This window comes from Pinus tabuliformis, chromosome 5_2, assembly GCF_031772625.1.
Source record: "Pinus tabuliformis cultivar Carrire ecotype Pingquan chromosome 5_2, CPIR1, whole genome shotgun sequence".
NCBI lineage: Eukaryota > Viridiplantae > Streptophyta > Pinopsida > Pinales > Pinaceae > Pinus > Pinus tabuliformis.
The window spans coordinates 476344266-476354613 of NC_142306.1; positions in this window are offsets into that span (position 1 = coordinate 476344266).

The window sequence follows — 10348 nt, forward strand, 5'->3', positions numbered from 1 at the left end:
GTTCCGACTATTCCCAACAATTCCGACTATTCTCGACAGTTCTGGCTTTTTCGGCTATTCCTGGCAGTTTCGGCAGTTCCCGACAGTTCTGGCTTCTGCCCTCTGGAATAGGGCAACGTTATCCCTTAGGATCTCTCTCCCTACTAAAACCAAAAGACAAGTGGAGAGGAAGAGATCCCATGTGTGTTAAAATGATTTTAAGGCCACCTCTATTTATACTAAAATGTTGAGCACAAGTGGGGTTTATTTGGTTGTTGGCTGACCTTGACGAATTGTCCCATAACACAAATAAATTCATATCTCCATGAATACTTATAGGAATCGAATGATCTTTAGATCAATCCTACACCTCTCGATGAGAGGGATCCAAGAAAAATATCAGCTTCTATTAATAAGATGACCTACATGGGTACTGTGATGTGTGGTTTGATGGTAAGTCTACTTGGGCGAAGCCCCGGAGACTGCATTTCAAATCTCATTGAGTAGACTGACCTGCTATGGTGGCAGCTCAAGGAGCAGATTCCCCATCCCTTCCTTGGTGGCACGAGAGTATTTTTCTTCCTAAAATCATAGGATCTTAGTAAATCGACTTGCAGGTAGTTGGATGTACTCTTGGTGTTATAGAGGTAGCTACGAGGATTGATCCTGGGTCTCCCATAGATTAGGACTGGGAGTTACTGATTCACCATGTAGTTAAAAAAAAAAATGACTCACATGGAGTTTGGCCCTAGTTGCCAATTTTAACAATCGGGCATGGATATCAATCATGCCTAGTTAGCCTTACTTTCTTGGTAAGGAGATAAGGCTTCATGTTTTCCACCCTGTTTTCCCCAAAGAAATTTATTCTAACAGGAAAAATTATTCATTACTTTCCCCTCTTACATGCAAACACTCGGCAAAAAAAGGATTCCACACCTGGGAGTTTTTTGTAGGATAAAGGGAAAGGTGAGTGGGTATCTTGCAGTAGCTGCATTGATCTTATTAGCATTACACCACTTTTCATATAGGTCTTCACAACAGAGAATCAACATTACACTTTATTGATTTGTTTTAAAAATAAACATAACACGCAATAGATTTCTTTTGGGATGCAATGTTGTTGTTCGTAGTATGATTGTATTTGTGCCACATGTAAAGCTAATATGCGTTAAATTTCTTTCACCTTGTAATATTTTTATTGGAAATATGCTTGTGTTTGGGCCAGAAACTATGCTAGATTTCTTTTGCTTTGCAATATTGTTGTTGTCAATTTGGTTGTTTATGATAAAAGGAAATCTTGCAAGTGTTAGATTTCCATCACCTTGGCAATGTTATTGGAAATGTTGTGTTTGTGTTTGGGCTAGAAGTTGTGCTAGATTTCTTTTGCTATGCAATATTGTTGTTTTCAATTTGGTTGTTCATTATAGAAGGAAATCTAACACGTGTTAGATCTCCTTCACCTTGGTAATGTGCTTTTGTTTGTGTTAGAAGGAAATATAGCATGCACTAGATTTCTTCTAGCATGAAATGTTGTTATTGGTAGTATGCTTGTATTTATGCTACATGTAAAGCTAGCATGCATTAAATTTATTTTACCTTGCGATGTTGTCATTGGAAATGTGATTGTGTTTGTGATGGAAGTTGTTGGATTTTGTTGGCTTTTGTTTGCCCTACAATGTTATTTTTGACAATGTGCTTTTGTTTGTGCTAGAAGTAAATCAAGCATATGCTAGATATCTTCTACACTGCAATGTTATTTTTGGCAATGTGATTGTGTTTGTGATACAATAAACTCTAGAATGTGTAAGATTTCTTTTACTTTGAAATGTTTTTGTGAGTAATATGCTTATATTTACGTTAGAAGAAAATTTAGCATGTGGTGGATTTCCTTCGCCTTAGAATATTGTTATTGGCAATATGTTTGTGTTTGTTCTAGAAGGAAATCTAGCATGTGCTAAATTTATTTGACCATGTAATGTTGCTTCTAGCAATATGCCTATGTTTGTAGTAGAAGGAATGATATTGATTGTTAGCTTTCATTTGAGGAAACAATGTTTCATTACATACAATGACTACCATACTATTTTTATTTTTGCATCTATATTACTTTTTAGTAAGTTGTGTGTTTTTGGGAAAATATAAAGTCACACTTTACACGGTTCATCCTTTTAATTACAAGTTACGATTTAATTGTTGTTACAGAATTGGTACAAGCTACAATGGAAAGTATAATTTTGGCAAAAGGTGACTATGTTGATCTCCTTATTAATGATCAAGTCATTGGGCTAGAAAGGGTTGAATCTGTAGAGTCTAGAACTTATTATGTTGGAGAAAGGGTTAATGCTGGTTATGTTGCAATTTTGATAATTGATGTCATTCAACCACATTTGATTGATGATGATGTTAATGAAGGGGACATGCATCCATGGAAGATTTTGGATTTGAGACACCACATAGGTAAATCAAAATATTGAAGCATGTGTTATATATTATTGATACTATAATAAATGTTTTTTTTTTTTTTGAGTAAATACTAACATTATTTACATTCATTTATAGGTACAAATGTTTCTTCTACAATTTCTATTGGAGACAAGGTAAATCTTCTGCAACATGGAGTGAAGGTGGGCGAGGGCTCCATATTCAATACAGAGCTTGGGCATAAAGTGCTTGGAAAGATGGTAAAGAAAGGATGCATAGTGGTTAAAATTGACAAGGCGTTAAAACATAATGCTCCTCTACCACATCCAACAGGATTTGAGCATACACTTGGGGGTGCATTAGAATCTTATGAAATTTGGCCAGAATCAGATTTGGAGCCTCATTGTCATGATCATGCCATAAATATTCCCCAAGATAGGGTTAAATTCATATGTGCATAGGTTTCTCTTACACATGAATGCATGGGAACAAGCATGTGCATTGCCAAAGGAATGCTAGTTAATGTCCACGAGGATGACATTGTTGAGGGAGAAACACTAGGTGAAATGGATTTTGGTGTTTTTCTAGAAGAGATAGATGGAAATTGTGAGATATGCAGAATTGGGGATAAGTCTATACATTGTTTGGTTAGATGGCCAATAAATAAGTTGGTGGACAACAAAGGTGTGATATTAAGGGTCATGGAAAAGTTCAAGGAGCCACCCAAAGATATGGTGATATGGGATGTTATAGAGGACACAAATCCCTTAAACAAATGGGATGGGTACCTTTGTAATGAAAAAGATAGAAACTCAATTGATATGCATGTAACAAGGCCGTATAAAAGTATTAAACGAGTTATGGCTGCAAAAAAAATTGCAAAATGTCAAACAAAAATAGATGAAGAGAAATAAATTCGACTTTTGGCAACAGATGTATGTTGTAGGAAAGATTGTCTTCAACATGTGGATAGGAAGGCCATTGCAGGTGCTAGAAGGGGTATGAGACAAATAAATACAAATGGTATTAGAGAATTTGTCTTGAATTCACTCATGTCAAACACAGTCATGTCAAAGGGCCATGGCCATGGCCATGGCCTACCACCTATTGCTAGAAATGTAAAGGACATGAGATTTAATGGGAATATTATTTGTAAGAAAGCATGGTATAATATACATAAAATTCCTCAAAGCACATTCTATAACTACCAGCATTATTTCCAACATGGACAGATCAAAGCTATTCATGGTAACACCAACACATGCAAAGCACGAGCTCACACAGTGGTAGCCATAGAAATATTGCACAAAATTGTAATGGATAATTCAGATTTTTCACCAAACCAAACACGTCAAGTTGAAGAAGATGGAACATCTGCTCCTTTAAGACTGCTTCCTTCGACTTACACACAAAATTCTTTGTTAAAAGAGATCAATGAGGCTCTTCAAAAGCTCAATCACCCATCAATATCACAACCAACAATGAGCAAGATCTGGAATACTAAGTTTCGAGATGTGGCATTTTAAAAGAACACCAACTTTAGTAACTGCAGTGAATGTATTGTGTTGAAAGAACAAATTAAGTCAACAACTACAAAAGAGTTGGAAGAAAAGGCACGAGGTAGGTTGATGAAACATAACAAGATTGTTATGTGTGGAAGATATTGCTACTATGCCCATAGAATTATGTCAGAGCGGTTTCCAAAGGAGTATTTGAGAATTATCCATGATAAAATGGACAAAACAAAGACTTGAATCCCAAGGCTACGTGTCAAATCAAAATCTATTGTAGGAACAAATTTAGGTCTGTCATTGACAGGTATGCTTACACATGGGCATAAGGTGAGAGGTTTTGGTCATTTCTCCTTACCATTTGTCCATATGGGATCACAATTTACTATTACATCCCTTTCAAAGTTCTTAAGGGACCTTGAAGACCCACAAATGGATATGTATGGTGATCTACTTTATGAAAGTGGAATTTCAAGAAACCCACTTACAAATGCATTACTTGATACCGCTATTTACTCAAAATGTCAAGGGTACAAGGACGATTTTATATCTCATGGAAGTTCAAAAAGTCAAAATGTTGATTTTAAACCTCTTCCTCCACATTTGTTGTTACAGTTGGACAATGCAGCAAGTGATAATAAGAATCACTATCTTTCCTTGTTTCTATCACTTTTAACTGCACTTGGTGTCTTCATCACTATTGAGGTTGGGTTCTTGCCTGTGGGGCACACCCATGAAGACATAGATGGAACCTATGGAAGAATGTCTTCCAACCTAAAAAAGTAAAGATATTTATTCTTTACCTGAAATGATGGATACATATCGCATAATTGAAGAAAATTGAGTGTTTCCACCTACACTTATTGACAAGGTCTATGACTTCAAAAGTTTCCTTAATGGATACATTAAGGAGGGAAAAAATGCACTAGTTGGACATATTAATGTCCAATACTTCCAATTTCTTATACTCAATGATGTTCTAGTACTAAGGTACTAAGAATCAATTAGAGATATTGAGTGGTCAGAACCAGTGGAGTTATGGAATATAGATGATGAAGGTCGACCTATAATTCCCATAGGGAAGCCATCTTTCTTAGCTTCCAAACATAATGATGTCTATTTAAAAGAACTAAAGGAAGGGATAACATCATACATAAAAATGTGGAAAGGCACTATTGGGAACAAGGATTCACCAATTGTTACAGAGGAATGGAAAAATAAAGTAGTGTATTGGGAAAAAGTTCTTGATACATTAGATGGAATATATAATGATCATAGAATAATAGATGGAAGTGATTCATCTTCTGAGGATTTCTGGCCCAAGACAAGGCACATTGTTGATGTTGATCGTAATGCACTCCAAGTAATCTCAAGTATTATGGACGGAGATTTTGATAATGTGATAGATGAACCAATATATGTTGGACCCAAATGCAACAAGCCAGAGCCAAAATTCAATACGATGATTGATGTTGAGAAAGGAAAGATGTTGCTAGTTAGATCAGAAAATGAGGATGCAAGCGAGATGATTTGGATGGCACAATCCATCTCAGATATCTTTACGGATAATGAAAGTGAGAATCTTCATGTAAAGGTTGACTGGTGGAAGCCTATGTCAGGGAAATACAATGGAAAATTGTTAGAGCAATATTGGGTACCAAATCCTGATGACAAAGAACTTAGCTCTATTCCAATTAATACCATAGTGTGGGCATGGATGCCAAATAAAGAACATTTCAAGAAGACCAAGATAAATAAATATGGTGTAGAAGCCATTCTTGATCTACTTGAGCGAATATCTTAAGAGTAGGTTTATAATATGATCCATGAATGTAATTTTTTTGAAGGATCTATTAATATACATTCAGACACACTTTTCCATATTTGTTGTATAAATATTCTCTTCATATTTTTTTTGAAGGAGTTTTATATTATTTAATATTTCAATGTAATCATGTGTTATACAAATTACATGACAATGCCATAAAATATTTAAGTTTTCAAAGCTTTGTTTGATCAACATGACTTCTCACCATATCAAATATGCATAATGAAATTCAACAATGCACCTAAAAACATCTTCTAAACTTGGTATATTAAAACAACAGCGGAGTACCTTATTAGTATTCTATTTAATATAAACCATTTAAACACTTAATGAATAAATGCTAGACACTTGATATAATGTTTGAGGTGAGTTTTCCTTAATTTTCCTTATCAGAATTGATATAAATCAAATTCGCTATTTTGTTGCACTCTAATTTATAAAAAAATATTTTGATCATTGAACAACACAACTAGAATTATAAAATATTTCCTCTTATAGATTTTGAAATGGTGCAAACATTATACTAGTATAATTAATTTGTACTCAACTTGGGAAAAGTAGTTAGTGTCAATTTAAAATGGTCAATAATAGTTAGAAAAACAATATTAATATATTGTTAAATAACTTTATAGGTAAGATTTCTTTTACACAATCTAGTATTCACGAGTCAAATTTAATACATAAATATAAATGTTAATGATAATAGAAATAATGTAAGGAATCTAAGTTTTAGATGAATGTTAATATGTTCTTTTCAATAGGTTTTTCGGAGAGAGAGAGGGAATGGCCTCTGCAACCCTATCTAGGGTTTCTGCAACTCCTGCAATGGCAGACCTGCCAAGCATAGTACAGAAGGTAAAGATCAGGCGGACGGGTGGTCAAAATAGAGCGACCATCGACAAGGAGTAAAATTCAATCCCCTCAGGGGGAGGGCCAGGAGCCTCCCCCCAATAAGGATAGTCGGATGCTGTCAACGGAAGAAAAGGAAAATGATAATGAACAGAGCGAAGGTAATATGGATCGTAGCAAGCAGAAGGGCAAGGACATAGATCAGGAAGACAGAAACAGAGCAAGTTCTTCCACATGCAAGCCAGTAGCAACGAACAAGCCAAGAGTGGAGTTCCCAAGTCATCGCATCAATGCAAAGATACAGTACATGAGAGATCACGTGCTGATTGGCAAATTCATATGAATATGGCCGATGGAGAAAGCGCTGAGAAGTTGGATTAGCGTTAAATGGCATCCAAAAGGAGACATCACTCTGCATCTAGGAGCAAAGGGGTTTTTTATGGCAGTTTTCAACTGCTTGGAAGATCGCAATAGGATTCTGGATGGGGGTCCCTATTTTTTCAATTCTGCAGGATTATATCTCAAAGCGTGGGTGGAAAGATTCAATCCAGATAAGGAAGACCTGAGCTACGTTCCAGTGTGGATAAGGTTGTATTCGTTGCCATGGGAATACTGAGAAGAAAAATCCCTTCAGGAGATTGGGGATGCTCTTGGTGAGTTTGTAAAGATCGCAGAAGAAACAAAATCATGCAGATACACGTCTTATGCTCGAATATGTGTTTATATGGACCTCAAGCAAGCACTGCCAGACACGGTAAGTTTCTTTCATGAAGACTCTGAATGGATTCAAGTTATAGATTACGAGCATGTCCCATTTAGATGTAGGAAATGCCATGATATAGGGCATCTCTACATAGACTGTCCACTTAATAAGAAACCCTCTTCCCAAGAGAGCTCATATAATCAAACATCAGATGGCTCCACTAGGGTAAAAAACCGAAGGAGAGGGAATACAAGAACATCAGGCAATCCCAAGGCAAATCCAGTCAACAAGCCAATACCCACAACGAGTAATCGCTTTGAGACCCTAGCCAAAACTGATATGCAAGACCTGGAAAAGGAAGCGCAGGAGAACAAGGAATCCAATAAAGAACAGCTAGGAGAAACTTCAGTGCAAACAGGAGCTATGACTCATAAGCAATCAATCCCGCAATCGCAAGCAAAATTTGTATCCTGGCAATCTCAAGGAATGGAAGTGGAATACACTGAACCCAAAAAAAAACCATCAAAGGAACGAGAGGAATCCTCTCAAGAACCTCAAATCATGGAAGAAGATCCGGAATCTTTAGATATAGGGGATCTGGATATTCTAGGCCTAGAACAAGCTTGCAAGACAGGGAATTTTGAAAAAATACCAGATAGGCAGGTGGATAACCTAGTAGAAGTGTTAAACAGAGCACAGAAGAAATACTCGCTAGGTGTCCAGACAGGAAGCCCATGGGATGGCAAGTTCATCATAAAGGATAATAAGAAAAGAGGTAGAAAAACAACGCTTGAGAGAACCATCAAGATAGGAGAGGTATTAGTGGAGTCAGGGAGGTATGCCAAACTGACCAAATATTTTAATACTGACCCCCCTCTTTCTCAATGAAGCTGATATCATGGAATATAAGAGGTCTAAATGGCCCAAGGAAAGGAAGATTATTAAAAAATATGCTTATGCTAGAAAAACCAAGTATACTCTTTCTGCAGGAAACGAAATGCAACTCAATAATCTTGGAAAAAATAGCAGCAAAAGTTTGGCCGGGAGGGCTAGTAACAGCTGTTGATGAACAGGGAGCCTCAGGAGGACTTGCAATTCTCTGGGATGCGCGAGTTATACAATTAAATGACATACAAGCTAATAAAAGCTTCATTCAGGCAACATTTCATCTCATAGGTACTAACACCTATGGATTTATAACTAATGTCTATTTTCCTCAGGACACTGCTCAAAAAGCTCAAATCCTGAATACATTGTCAGATCTCAATTCAGAAAGGCCACACCCACTTTGGATTTTTGGAGGTGATTTCAACATGACAGCAAGCATGGAGGAAAAACAAGGGGGTAGAAGCAGAGTTAATAATGATGGCAACCTCTTAAAAAATTTCATTCATACTAATTGGTTGGTGGATGTTCCCACAAGTAATGGCCTCTTCACCTGGAGCAACAAGAGAGAAGGATCGCAGCAAATTGCATCGCGCCTTGATAGATTTCTTATCTCAGACAATGCAACTCATTTAGGAGGGGAATTTACAGCATCCATACTGCCTATCTCAGGATCTGATCACTGGCCCATCGAACTTCAATGGAACAGACCTGGTAACAACCTCAAGCGACCCTTTCGATTTGAAGAATTTTGGCTAAAGCATCCGGACTTCGAGAAATTAGTTAGATCAACTTGGCTCAACTTCAACCCTACTGGAGGTACCAGAATGTCCAAGTTTCAGCAAAAACTCAAGCATCTTAAAGGAGTAATCAAGCGCTGGAATCATAATACTTTTGGTAACATTTTTAAAGCTCAAGCCACTCTCAACTTAGAAATGAAGAGGATCCAGCAAAACATTATAACTGAAGTTCACATGGAGGAATTATCCAAGCAGGAGCAATTCATTGAATCTCAAATTTTAGAAAGGGACAAACAGGAGGAAACATTATGGAGGCAGAAATCGCGGATTAGATGGTTAAAAGATGGAGAAAAGAACACAAAATTTTTCCATAAAACTACGGTCCAGCGCAGAATGAACAATTGTATTACTCACATTAAAAATGAACAGGGGGACAAAATTGAAACTCAAGAAGGCATTGAAGAGGAATTTCTCAGTTATTTTAAGAAAGTACATCAGGAACCCAATATAGACAGAATGCCGGCCATTAACAGGCTCCTAAAGGACATCCCTAAGTTAATAACAGAGGAACACAATAGTCTTCTCCTCAAACCCATCAATCTACAGGAAGTTGAAGAAGCGGTTCATCACTTAAAGGAGGGAAAAGCGCCGGGTCCGAATGGTTTTACCTCAAACTTTTTTCATAAGTTTTGGGACCTTATAAAAGATGAGGTATGGCAACTAGTGGAGGAATCCAGGGCACTTCGATGGATGTATCCAGGGTTAAATGCCACATTCATCGCCTTAATTCCAAAGGGGGAAGATTCTAACACTCCTGACAAGTATAGACCGATCGCATTGTGCAATATCATCTATAAAATTACATCAAAAGTCATAGCAAACAGATTAAAACCGCTGCTCCCTCTGATTATCTCGCCCGAGCAGTCTGGGTATGTAGAAGGCCGGCAAATAACGGATGGGATTATTCTAACTCATGAGATAATCCATTCCTTAAAGCAAACCAAAAAGCCAGGTATGCTGCTTAAATTAGATTTGTCCAAAGCTTTTGATAGTATCAGTTGGGTTTATATTCAAAAAATTCTCACTGCCTTTGGGTTTGCTCCATCATGGGTCAGATGGATTTTTAATCTATTGTCTTCAGCTTTTTTCTCTGTTTTAATCAATGGAATCCCCTCGGCCACATATCGCCCCTCTAGAGGTATAAGGCAAGAAGACCCCTTATCCCCCTTCCTTTTTGTTATTATGGCTGAAGGTCTTGGCAGAAGTATCACCTCGGCCAGGTGTGCTCTGCTTCTAAAAGGCCTTTCCTTCAACAATTCACCCTCCTTCACCCATCAACAATTTGTCGATGATAATATGCTATATGGTCATCCATAGGTGCAAGAAGCACGCATTCTTAAATCAATTCTGTCAATTTTCTCTGATGCTTCCA